Below are 14,051 nucleotides of genomic sequence, written 5' to 3' on the forward strand. Positions count from 1 at the left end.
AATTATTCAGAACTAGTGATCTTGGAGGAGGATCTACAAGCACTAATCTATGAACCTAATGGCATTATCAACAATTTAGCAACATTTGTCCTTACACTGACAGGTAAGTATAATATTCATCCTCACCAAGTTAACTTTGCAAATGATAGAGAGTACTACAGAAAACAAGAAGAAGAAGAAGAAGAAGAAGAAGAAGAAGAAGAAGAAGAAGAAGAAGAAGAAGAAGAAGAAGAAGAAGAAGAATGAGGAGGAGGAGGAGGAGAAAAGGAGAAGAAGAGAGACAGAGAGATAGAGACAGAGAAGGAGGGAAGAAGAGAGGAAGGGGGGAGCGGGAAAGAGAAAGAAATGGGAGGAGGGAGGTTTCAAAACCTACACTGGGCAAAAGAAAGAACTGTGCAAGCTTTTTAAGGGAGGCTCTGTACTCTTCTAGCAAGGCACACTTCTCTTTGGTTATTTCCCATGACTCAGCTCAGGCTTGCCAATGTTTGTTTCTTGTGACAGTATCATATCCTCTTATGTGCGCCAGTGGTGCCTCAGTGGTGCCTGACCTCAGGCTGCTATATCCCATGTATCTCTTGACAGCTCAGAAGTTCCAATATTTCCTCAAGACAACAGGGGAAATAATACCTGCCTCAGACATTTCTTGCTGGCCTGAAATAAATTGCTCTATATCTTGAATCTTGCCTAATCCATTTGTTTGTGTATGATGTATGTATTTATGTATGTACATATGTATTTAGTAAGTTTCTACTTATATTAACTGAGAAATAACTATGAACATTTTTGGAGTAATAAGTACTATTTGATACATTGCAGGAGAGGTGATTCTAGCTAATAAACAATCCTGTCAACCACATAAACATTAGTTGATGATGTAAAATCTACTCATTTAATAAATTTGGTAATAGACCATATATTTTTATTTGTGGCAATAGAAACATTCTGAGATTACCAGAACTCACTAATCAAACTGGAGCTTTGAGCCTTTTGACCACCATTTAAGTCCCATCCCTAAATCTATTCACTGTATTGCACTCTTACTTCGAGATTCAAAACATTATTGAGACTGTGCTATGTGTGGTTCTATTTCAACTTTGTTTAGGAGAGTATAAATTCCTACATATTACTCATATTTGCCAGAAGCCACAAAATGCTGTCCTTTATAAAGGAATAATGATATTATGTGCATATAGTCTGTACTTTCTCTTTACTTGATGATCCGATTACAAGTGTTGATCTGCTGCAAGTGCACTGGTTACTTGTGGCTGATGCTGCTGGAAGGGGATTGCAGATGACTTTGAGGGTTGATGAGTCATATGAATGCAGGGAACTATGAATCCTACAGCATCCCTAGCATCAGGCACAGTTTCATTTGCTATTGATCACTTTCACCCTGATGTTTTCCTTTGAAGAAATGTAACTTAGACCATTTCCTTACATATAAATTGTGTTTCATTTTTGTTTAATATTTTATGCTGTTACATTGGGCACTATTTTTTGTATGTCTTTAACTTTCACTTCTTAACCAAAATGTTGTATAAGTATTTTCTCATGTTCTAGATGCCCCGTTTTCATTTAGCATTGTCTCCTTTGCTTTGGGAAAATTTTGGTATTTAGATTAGCTTCTTTTTCTTTTATTTATTAGTTTTTGTTCTTCTTGTTTCAGTTCTTTTTTTATAAAGATTTATTTATTATTTATTATATGTAAGTACACTGTAGCTGTCTTCAGACACTCCAGAAGAGGGAGTTAGATCTCGTTACGGATGGTTGTGAGCCACCATGTGGTTGCTGGGATTTGAACTCCGGACCTTCGGAAGAGCAGTCGGGTGCTCTTACCTGCTGAGCCATCTCTCCAGCCCATGTTTCAGTTCTTAATGTGATATTCAAGTAGAATGACTGTGTTGAATGGAGATTCTGACCCCCACCCCTCCCAATGTAGCTGAAATGGTCTTTCCTAGTTCCACATGCTCTTCCCAGTTTAGGGGTGTAGCATGAATTACACAAATGTGTTGGGTAACCATACATTCCACTTCACTCATGGAAATTCTGATTTTTATTAATATAAGCCAGATTCAATTACAAAATGTCCCATCTACCCTTTCCCTATTAAAACTGACATGATGTGCTTGAAAAATTATATGTGCCCTCCAGACATAGGGGTCAGGGAATTTGAGTGGGAAGGAGATGCAATAAAACTTGCATCAACACCCTTAATAGAAATTTTCTAAATACTATGTGAGGTCACCTTCAGACTATCTCAGTGCCCCTGAGAGAGCAATACCCTGAACCCACTTTCCTACTAACTAAGGGTATTAACTTAACCTTATAGTCTTGTTTCAAGGCTTAAATTTGACTATATGTGTCATCTTTCAACAACATTAGTACCCAACAAGCATCCAGTATTCTGTGATTCCCTGTCTCAAAGAGGCATCTTTGCAATGATACTGGATTATAGAAGCTTTGTAAAGGACATTGCTTGAGTCTTTGGTGTTTTCATAGATACTTGTCAATAGAATATCCTCAGCACTGAATGGAGCTAAGGAATGGAAAAGCAAAACATGCAGAAAAACCTAGGTAGATAAAGCCAGTGTTCATATAGGAGCAACAGAGGACAAACTCTTGAAAAATGAACATAGAAAACATTTTTAGATACTCTCCATCATATACATGAATCTGAACATTTTGTGGGTAATTATCAGCATTTAAGTTACTATGAAGAAGATAAGCATGATTAAATTAAAGTGAAACAACCACACATAGAAATATAGTATAGTCTTATTGTTAAGTGAAATGACTAGTGAGGAGATCAATTGGAATGTTATGTTTATGTACTCTTCTAATTTTTAGAATCACTGTAACTGTGAGGAAACTGTTGCTTTGTATTTGTTGCTATGTATGGTAGGGGGTCTACCATACTCACTGTCCTACTGCTGGGATCAAGGCAATTCTTACAACTGAAGACATTTAATCAGGGGCTTGCATACAGTTTCAGAGGCATGGTTCAATATAATTATGAGAGGCTGCAGGATGGCAGGCAGGAACTTAGTGAATCTCATGGTCATATTATACATGTTAAGCAGCATTTCACAATCTTCCTTTCTATTTTCTTGCTCTCTTTCCTTCCTTTTGTTCCATGATGTTCTCTGAGACATATAGCATTTAAGACTGAGTACTGAACCTTAACCAGGCACTATCCCTTGCCTATTTTGGTGGTATGTGAAGTTTGTAATCCTTCTGCAAATCAATTTTGTGCAACATCTTACCAGTCAAACAAAAAAGCTGCTCAGAATATATTTTATGAATATAGACATTAGTAATTAATAACAGTAACTTGTTTATGATTTTATGACATCATAGAAACACAAAGCAATATTAATATCCCACACTATTATTTATATTTTACTTGTTATTTATACCAATGTAAACATAAGCACATTTTAATACTTAATTAAAGATAATCAGTGTTTCTTTCGGTTTTCGAACTGTGTACATTCTTTATCATTGAAACTTTCCTTATCCAGTATTAATATGGACAACTTTGCTTCACTTTCCCTATTATTTTCTAAGAAATTTTGGTCTAATTCCATATATTTTATGAAATATTGACTTTTGTCATTATCATGTTTGCTTAAAACATTTAAAAAATCAGTATATGTATTTTGAACATGATATATAGATTAGCAAATATGTATATACATATGTATATATATATTTAATTACATAAATTATGAAGGCAATAAAATAGATATTGGAGAGGTGGCACTATTATATGTTTTATGTCTAATAATGTTTTTTCTTTATTAAAAAGCAAGTTTTGTAGGCTCTAAGAATGAAACATCGGCACAAGCCCCTTCCACTCCACTCGAGCCCCGGGCTACCTTGCCAGCAGAGTCTCGCCCAACACCCACAAGGGCCCACACAGGATTCCCCACGGGATCCTAAGACCTCTGGTGAGTGGAACACAGCGCCTGCCCCAATCCAATCGTGCGGAACCTGAGACTGCGGTACATAGGGAAGCAGGCTACCCGGGCCTGACCTGGGGTACAAGCCCCTTCGGCTCCACTCGAGCCCCAGGGCTACCTTGCCAGAGGAGTCGCTTGACACCCGCAAGGGCCCACACAGGATTCCACATGGGATCCTAAGACCTCTAGTGAGTGGAACACAACTTCTGCCAGGAGTCTGGTTCAAACACCAGATATCTGGGTACCTTCCCTGCAAGAAGAGAGCTTGCCTGCAGAGAATAGTCTGCCCACTGAAACTAAGGAGAGTGCTACCCTCCAGGTCTGCTTGTAGAGGCTAACAGAGTCACCTGAAGAATAAGCTCTTAACAGTGACAACTAAAACAGCTAGCTTCAGAGATTAACAGATGGCGAAAGGCAAACGTAAGAATCCTACTAACAGAAATCAAGACCAATCACCATCATCAGAACGGAGCACTCCCACCCCACCTAGTCCTGGGCACCCCAACACAACCGAAAATCTAGACACAGATTTAAAAATATTTCTCATGATGATGATAGAGGACATCAAGAAGGACTTTCATAAGTCACTTAAAGAATTACAGGAGAGCACTGCTAAAGAGTTACAGGCCCTTAAAGAAAAGCAGGAAAACACAGCCAAACAGGTAGAAATCATTAAAGAAAAACAGGAAAACACATCCAAACAGGTAATGGAAATGAACAAAACCATACTAGAACTAAAAAGGGAAGTAGACACAATAAAGAAAACCCAAAGTGAGGCAATGCTGGAGATAGAAACCCTAGGAAAGAGATCTGGAACCATAGATGCGAGCATCAGCAACAGAATACAAGAAATGGAAGAGAGAATCTCAGGTGCAGAAGATTCCATAGAGAACATCAACACAACAGTCAAAGAAAATACAAAATGCAAAAGGATCCTAACTCAAAACATCCAGGTAATCCAGGACACAATGAGAAGACCAAACCTATGGATAATAGGAATTGATGAGAATGAAGATTTTCAACTTAAAGGGCCAGCTAATATCTTCAACAAAATAATAGAAGAAAACTTCCCAAACATAAAGAAAGAGATGCCCATGATAATACAAGAACCCTACAGAACTCCAAATAGACTGGACCAGAAAAGAAATTCCTCCGGACACATAATAATCAGAACAACAAATGCACTAAATAAAGATAGAATATTAAAAGCAGTAAGGGAGAAAGGTCAAGTAACATATAAAGGAAGGCCTATCAGAATTACACCAGACTTTTCACCAGAGACTATGAAAGCCAGAAGAGCCTGGACAGATGTTATACAGACACTAAGAGAACACAAATGCCAGCCCAGACTACTATACCCAGCCAAACTCTCAATTGCCATAGATGGAGAAACCAAAGTATTCCAGAACAAAACCAAATTCACACAATATCTTTCCACGAATCCAGCCCTTCAAAGGATAATAACAGAAAAGAAGCAATACAAGGACGGAAATCACGCCCTAGAACAACCAAGAAAGTAATCACTCAATAAACCAAAAAGAAGACAGCCACAAGAACAGAATGCCAACTCTAACAACAAAAATAAAAGGAAGCAACAATTACTTTTCCTTAATATCTCTTAATATCAATGGACTCAATTCCCCAATAAAAAGACATAGACTACCAGACTGGCTACACAAACAGGACCCAACATTCTGCTGCTTACAGGAAACCCATCTCAGGAAAAAAGACAGACACTACCTCAGAGTGAAAGGCTGGAAAACAATTTTCCAAGCAAATGGACTGAAGAAACAAGCTGGAGTAGCCATTTTAATATCGGATAAAATCGACTTCCAACCCAAAGTTATCAAAAAAGACAAGGAGGGACACTTCATACTCATCAAAGGTAAAATCCTCCAAGGGGAACTCTCAATTCTGAATATCTACGCACCAAATGCAAGGGCAGCCACATTCATTAAAGACACTTTAGTAAAGCTCAAAGCACACATTGCACCTCACTCAATAATAGTGGGAGACTTCAACACACCACTTTCTTCAATGGACAGATCGTGGAAATAGAAACTAAACAGGGACACAGTGAAACTAACAGAAGTTATGAAACAAATGGACCTGATAGATATCTACAGAACATTTTATCCTAAAACAAAAGGATATACCTTCTTCTCAGCACCTCACGGGACCTTCTCCAAAATTGACCATATAATTGGTCACAAAACAGGCCTCAAAGACACAAAAATATTGAAATTGTCCCATGTATCCTATCAGACCACCATGGCCTAAGACTGATCTTCAATAACAACATAAATAATGGAAAGCCAACATTCACGTGGAAACTGAAAAACACTCTTCTCAATGATACCTTGGTCAAGGAAGGAATAAAGAAAGAAATTAAAGACATTTTAGAGTTTAATGAAAATGAAGCCACAACATACCCAAACCTATGGGACACAATGAAAGCATTTCTAAGAGGGAAACTCATAGCTCTGAGTGCCTCCAAGAAGAAACGGGAGAGAGCACATACTAGCAGCTTGACAACACATCTAAAAGCCCTAGAAAAAAAGGAAGCAAATTCACCCAAGAGGAGTAGACGGCAGGAAATAATCAAACTCAGGGGTGAAATCAACCAAGTGGAAACAAGAAGAACTATTCAAAGAATTAACCAAACGAGGAGTTGGTTCTTTGAGAAAATCAACAAGATAGATAAACCCTTAGCTAGACTCACATAGTACTTGAAGTATTAGCCAGAGCAATTCGACAACAAAAGGAGATCAAGGGGATACAAATTGGAAAAGAGGAAGTCAAAATATCACTTTTTGCAGATGATATGATAGTATATATAAGTGACCCTAAAAATTCTACCAGAGAACACCTAAACCTGATAAACAGCTTCGGTGAAGTAGCTGGATATAAAATAAACTCAAACAAGTCAATGGCCTTTCTCTATACAAAGAATAAACAGGCTGAGAAAGAAAATAGGGAAACAACACCATTCTCAATATTCACAAATAATATAAAATATCTTGGCGTGATTCTAACTAAGGAAGTGGAATATCTGTATGATAAAAGCTTCAAATCTCTGAAGAAAGAAACTAAAGAAGATCTCAGAAGATGGAAAGATCTCCCATGCTCATGGATTGGCAGGATCAACATTGTAAAAATGGCTATCTTGCCAAAAGCAATCTACAGATTCAATGCAATCCCCATCAAAATTCCAACTCAATTCTTCAACGAATTAGAAGGAGCAATTTGCAAATTCATCTGGAATAACAAAAAACCTAGGATAGCAAAAAGTCTTCTCAAGGATAAAAGAACTTCTGGTGGAATCACCATGCCAGACCTAAAGCTTTACTACAGAGCAATTGTGATAAAAACTGCATGATACTGGTATAGAGACAGACAAGTAGACCAATGGAATAGAATTGAAGACCCAGAAATGGAACCACACACCTATGGTCACTTGATCTTCGACAAGGGAGCTAAAACCATCCAGTGGAAGAAAGACAGCATTTTCAACAATTGGTGCTGGCACAACTGGTTGTTATCATGTAGAAGAATGGGAATCAATCCATACTTATCTCCTTGTACTAAGGTCAAATCTAAGTGGATCAAGGAACTTCAGATAAAACCAGAGACACTGAAACTTATAGAGAGAAAGTGGGGAAAAGCCTTGAAGATATGGGCACAGGGGAAAAATTCCTGAACAGAACAGCAATGGCTTGTGCTGTAAGATCGAGAATTGACAAATGGGACCTAATGAAACTCCAAAGTTTCTGCAAGGCAAAAGGCACCGTCAATAAGACAAAAAGACCACCAACAGATTGGGAAAGGATCTTTACCTATCCTAAATCAGATAGGGGACTAATATCCAACATATATAAAGAACTCAAGAAGGTGGACTTCAGAAAATCAAATAACCCCATTAAAAAATGGGGCTCAGAACTGAACAAAGAATTCTCACCTGAGGAATACCGAATGGCAGAGAAGCACCTGAAAAAATGTTCAACATCCTTAATCATCAGGGAAATGCAAATCAAAACAACCCTGAGATTCTACCTCACACCAGTCAGAATGGCTAAGATCAAAAATTCAGGTGACAGCAGATGCTGGCGTGGATGTGGAGAAAGAGGAACACTCCTCCATTGTTGGTGGGATTGCAGGCTTGTACAACCACTCTGGAAATCATTCTGGCGGTTCCTCAGAAAATTGGACATAGTACTACCGGAGGATCCAGCAATACCTCTCCTGGGCATATATCCAGAAGATGCCCCAACTGGTAAGAAGGACACATGCTCCACTCATAGCAGCCTTATTTATAATAGCCAGAAGCTGGAAAGAACCCAGATGCCCCTCAACAGAGGAATGGATACAGAAAATGTGGTACATCTACACAGGAGTACTACTCAGCTATTAAAAAGAATGAATTTATGAAATTCCTAGCCAAATGGATGGACCTGGAGGGCATCATCCTGAGTGAGGTAACACATTCACAAAGGAACTCACACAATATGTACTCACTGATAAGTGGATATTAGCCCAAACCCTAGGATACCTAAGATATAAGATACAATTTGCTAAACACATGAAACTCAAGAAGAATGAAGACTGAAGTGTGGACACTATGCCCCTCCTTAGAATTGGGAACAAAACACCCATGGAAGGAGTTACAAAGACAAAGTTTGGAGCTGAGATGAAAGGATGGACCATGTAGAGACTGCCATATCCAGGGATCCACCCCATAATCAGCATCCAAACGCTGACACCATTGCATATACTAGCAAGATTTTATCGAAAGGACCCAGATGTAGCTGTCTCTTGTGAGACTATCCCGGGGCCTAGCAAACACAGAAGTGGATGCTCACAATCAGCTAATGGATGGATCACAGGGCTCCCAATGGAGGAGCTAGAGAAAGTACCCAAGGAGCTAAAGGGATCTGCAACCCTATAGGTGGAACAACATTATGAACTAACCAGTACCCCGGAGCTCTTGACTCTAGCTGCATATGTATCAAAAGATGGCTTAGTCAGCCATCACTGGAAAGAGAGGCCCGTTGGACAAGCCAACTTTATATGCCCCAGTACAGGGGAACGCCAGGGCCAAAAAGGGGGAGTGGGTGGGTAGGGAAGTGGGGGTGGGTGTGTATGGGGGACTTTTGGTATAGCATTGGAAATGTAAATGAGCTAAATACCTAATAAAATATGGAAAAAAAAAAGAATGAAACATCTCCCCCAGGCCTCAGGTCATATCACACCAGGCTTGTAATCCATAGTTCCTTCCCAAGTAAGGAACATTGTGTGCCATTTTGGGGCTCTCTCTGACCTTGTCTTCCTCTATTTTCAGCACTGTTTATAACCCTGTGCACCTAGTAACCTTGAAGCTCATGCTGGCATCAGGATGAGATGACAAAATTTTCAAGGAATTCTGAGCTCTACCTCCTGAGGAGATATTTATAACAAAAAGTTTGATTCAAGAATTTAGAACCTCAAACACAAGGCCTAAAATAGGGACATCCATCAACTTTTAGAAAGTATTAGTCACGGGCACAAAACCACACATAAAGCCATAGCTTAAAAGGCATAATAGAATAATTGGCATTGACAAGGACAGCATAAAGCTAAATTATTAGGTAATACAGTGATTAAGAAATATGGATCTTGATGTTTGCCTTAAATAAGTAGGTATATATACATACATTATTTTATTATAAAAAATCAATAATTTAAAATTGTTAAAAGTTTTTTATAGTAGGTTCTGATTTAAATGATTAAAAGTTAAAAATACAATTGAGGTTTGAACTGTAATAAATATGTTAACATAATGTGGAAGTACATTTTACTAAGATTATAATTACCATACTTTTTTTACATCATCCCTGCTGTGGAAAGCACACCATGCAGCTTATAAATAGGCTAAACTAACTGAGATATATTGTTCTAATGTACCTTGAATACTTTAAATATTTTAAGGTTATTTAACACATTTTTCTACTTATAGAAATTTATTTTAAAGTGAAAGACTAATATCCCAGTAAAAGCAACACATTAAAATCATTCTGAGAATTTAATAAGACACACTAAAATGAATTAAGACTAATTTGAGGTATATCAGGAGTAAAATGTGAGCTTAGTGTATGCTAGAACTTGAGTTAGGGTTAGAACTCCAGTAGCACAAACAAATAACCATGGTTTTAAAAGAAAAATATAAAAACATGTTTTTAATTAATGTCATTTTGTATATCTCTGCATATGTTTATGTACTACTGATGATGTAAAAATACTGATAGAGTTATATAATCTGAGTTAACTTTGATGTGAATGTTTAGGTATCATTGAATGAACTGCAGGGTAATGTGAAAATTAAGGAAAGATCTATACCTGAATACTTAATACCTGTGGTATATACAATGACAGAAATTCACAACCGACTAAAATTTTCTTAGGCTCTGATTTGATGTATATCTAGGGAGTTTTCTTTCCTCACTGTTGCTCTCAGACTGAGAGTTGAAATCTGTAGACCTAGAGAACGGTAAAATTGCAACTTTTCATTGACCTACAACAAATTAAAACTCTAAGATATCTGTGGAAAAAATTATCTGTGCTAATTATAACAACTGACTCTTAACTATGTTAGATTTTTATAGTATAATCTAAATATGTATAGTAAATAATCCTACTCTGTGTGTAAAAATCATTAATCATATAAAATCACATTTTACTATTATTAGTAGCTGTGACAAACCCCATATTTCTCATAATGTATGCTTCAGTTATATTATTTTTCTAATTAAACTGAATATTAAAAAAAAACTGAGTTAAAGAAGTAATGGAGACAACTTCCTCCACAAAATGCCAACTGCTCAGGCACTAAGTTTAACAATTAATAAATGGGAGCTCACGAAACTGAAAAGTTTCTGTAGGCAAAGGATACAGTCCAAAGGACAAAAAAGCAGCCAACAGAATGGGGAAAGAGCTTCACCAACCCTATGTCAGAGAGGGTTGACATCCAAAATAAATATTCACCTCAAAAAATTTAGACAGAGACAAACCAAACAACCCAATGAAAAATGGGATATAGAACTAAGCAAAAATTCCCAAGAGAGAAATCTTTAATATCTGTAAAACAATAAGTAAATTTCAACATCCTTAAGATCATGCTGGCAAGGATCTCTAGCAGGGTTACACTCCTCTATTGCTAGTGAGTGTTAATTTTTACAACCACTTTAGAAATCAATTTGGCAGTTCCACAGAAAATTGAGAATTCTACCCCAAGACCCAGCACAACTCCTGGGAATATACCCAAACAATATTCTAACATACCACAAGGACACTTGCTCAACTATGTTCATAGCAGCTTTATTTGTTCTAGTTGTCTTTCAACTGAAGAATGGATAAGGAAAATATGGTACATCTACACATTGGAATACCACTCAGTTATTAAAAAACAAAGACATCATAAACTTTGCAAGGAAATGAATTAAATGAGAAAATATCTTCCTGAGTGAGATATCCCTGACCCAGAAAAACACACATGGTATATACTCACTTAGCCATAAAGTATAGGACAACCATGCTACAATCCATAGACACAAAGCAGTTAAACAAGAAGGATGACCCAATCAAGGATGCTTGTGTCTCACTGAAAATGTGGAAAAAATGAATATCTGTACTAGATGGAGGGAGGCATATGGGTTTGAGAGGGGTTGGGGACAAGAATATAAGGGATCAAGTGTGAGGAGCATGTAGGAAAGTGAGAGAACTGTAGGAAAGAACTAAAATCAGTGGAGGACTATTTCTAGGATAAATAAAAATTCTAGGAATATGGAACCTCCCAGGAATCTATGAGGATGACCCTAGATTTGATTCCTAGTAATAGGAGATATGAAGCAGGGAATATCTACGGGTTACCTCCCGTAACCGGGAAAGATTTCCAATGGAAAGATTGAGATACTAACCCAGCCACAAGTTCTTTTACCCATGATTTTTCCTTCCTATAAGAGGTGTAGGGATAAAGACACAGCAGAAAGTGAAAGAATGGCCAACTAATGACTGGTCCAATTTGAGTTCCATGATATGAGAGAGAGCCCAGGCCTGACATTATTAATAATTTCTGCTATCTGTGCAGGCCAGAGGCTAGCATAAGAGTCATCTGAGTGGTATCTCCCATCAACTGATGAAAAATGAAGAAGAGACCTATAGTTAAACATTATGAGCTCATGAATTTTGTGGACGAGGGAGAGAAAGGATTAAAAGAGCTAGAGAGGTCAAGGATAATACAAGAAAACCTCCAGAATCATTTGAAACCCAAGCTCACAGGGGCTTACAGAGTCTGAACCATCAACCAGAGAGCATGCATGACATGGACTTCGAAAGCTACACACATATGTACAGCTTGCTCTCCTGTGGGACCTCTAACAGCAGAAGCAGTGGCTGTCTCTCACAATGCTGCAGGCCTTTGGGTCCCTTTCCACTAACTGCATGGTCTTATCTGCCCTCAATAGATGAAAAGGCATGTTCTCAATCATACTATAACTTGATATACTGGGGGAGGGGCAGGATATCCATTGGTGGTCTCCTTTTCTCTCAGAAGAAAGTAAGGGGAGCATAGGGGAAGGGTAGGTGAGAGGGAGGGACTGCAATGAGAGAATAGAGGGAAAGATCTGATCAGGAGGTAAACTAAATAAAAAATAACAAGAATTTTTTTAAAAAAGAAAGTGATGAAACTGGGTAGGAAATAAGATTTAAAGCTAATTATTTGTATAATTTCTAAACCTATTATGGATATTTTCTGGTAAATAAATACAAAAATATTTTTGAGACTGAAAGTATAAAATTTAATGTGAACTTTACGACTTCCATTTTAAATATCAATCCTAATTGTGTATAAATTCGTTAACTTGTATAGAATTTAGGTCTTGTAACTTTTGCTTCAGACATTTTATCATAGTAACAAAATACTGACTGATATATGTACACCAAATAACCAGTCACCAGAGAAACAGAATGGACCATCAACAAATGAGAGAGAATCTCAATGTGAATATTGAGATCTTGACTAACAACATTCATCTTAAAAGACAATGTGGCAGTGACTGGGAGAGAGGGGTAGTAAGGGGAATGTAAGGTGAATAAGTAAAAAAATAAAGAATAAATATATTAATTTAAAAATAATTATAATATAAAATTGTTATTCAAACTTATATTTATCTAGAGGAGGCTATCAAACAAGAAAGTGTGTGTGAGTTAATTGTTAAGAAAGAAAAGAGTGCATTTTTGCCACTTCAGAATCTATGTTAAGCTGGTCTGCTGTCAATCACTCCAAAATTTATCCTAAAAAAAAAATCACAGGAATGCTATTTTAGTGTATATTTGCGACATTTTCTAAAAATCTATATAGACAATATAATGTAGATGTACACTTCTATGTTTGGCTTCTGTCAGTGTTCCTAATGATTATAAGATACAGCCACATCATTTTTTAACATTTTTGGTTTAGTTTGTTTTGGTTTTTGTGGGGAGGGTCTTTTATTTACATTTTTGGTTTTAGTTTTATTTTTACTTGAATCGGGATTCGTGTGTATAGCCTACTCACCTATGAGCAATGGCCTTGAGTTGCAGATTCTGTTTCCAAAATGTTTGCAATACAGAAGTATACTCCCATGCCCCCTTTAAAAAAACAAAACAACAAAATATTGGTAAGTCATATTCCATTGTGTAAATGAATCATCTTTGTTTTTTATGTTTCCAGCTGAATGGCATTTGAATTTTAAGACAAAAACTGTTACAGACATTTGTGTGCATATTTGTTATGATTTTCCTTAGGAAAGAATCTAGTTGTAGAATGTCTGAACTGAATATTGTATCTATTTAAGAAACACTCATGATCTCTATTTATAAGGATTGTAGCTGATATACTTCCTAAATGCGAACACTATTCTAAAAAGTGAGAAAATTAAATGAGGGAGACATAGAAAGAGATACAACAAGACTGATGGATGGTAAAGGGTGTTGGTAGAAAATAGAAATGAACTATTGAATGAAAAATATATAGCCATAGCATGTCAATATTAACAAAAATATCAAAAAGTAAATAAT

This window comes from Mus musculus, chromosome 11, assembly GCF_000001635.26.
Source record: "Mus musculus strain C57BL/6J chromosome 11, GRCm38.p6 C57BL/6J".
Classification (NCBI taxonomy): domain Eukaryota; kingdom Metazoa; phylum Chordata; class Mammalia; order Rodentia; family Muridae; genus Mus; species Mus musculus.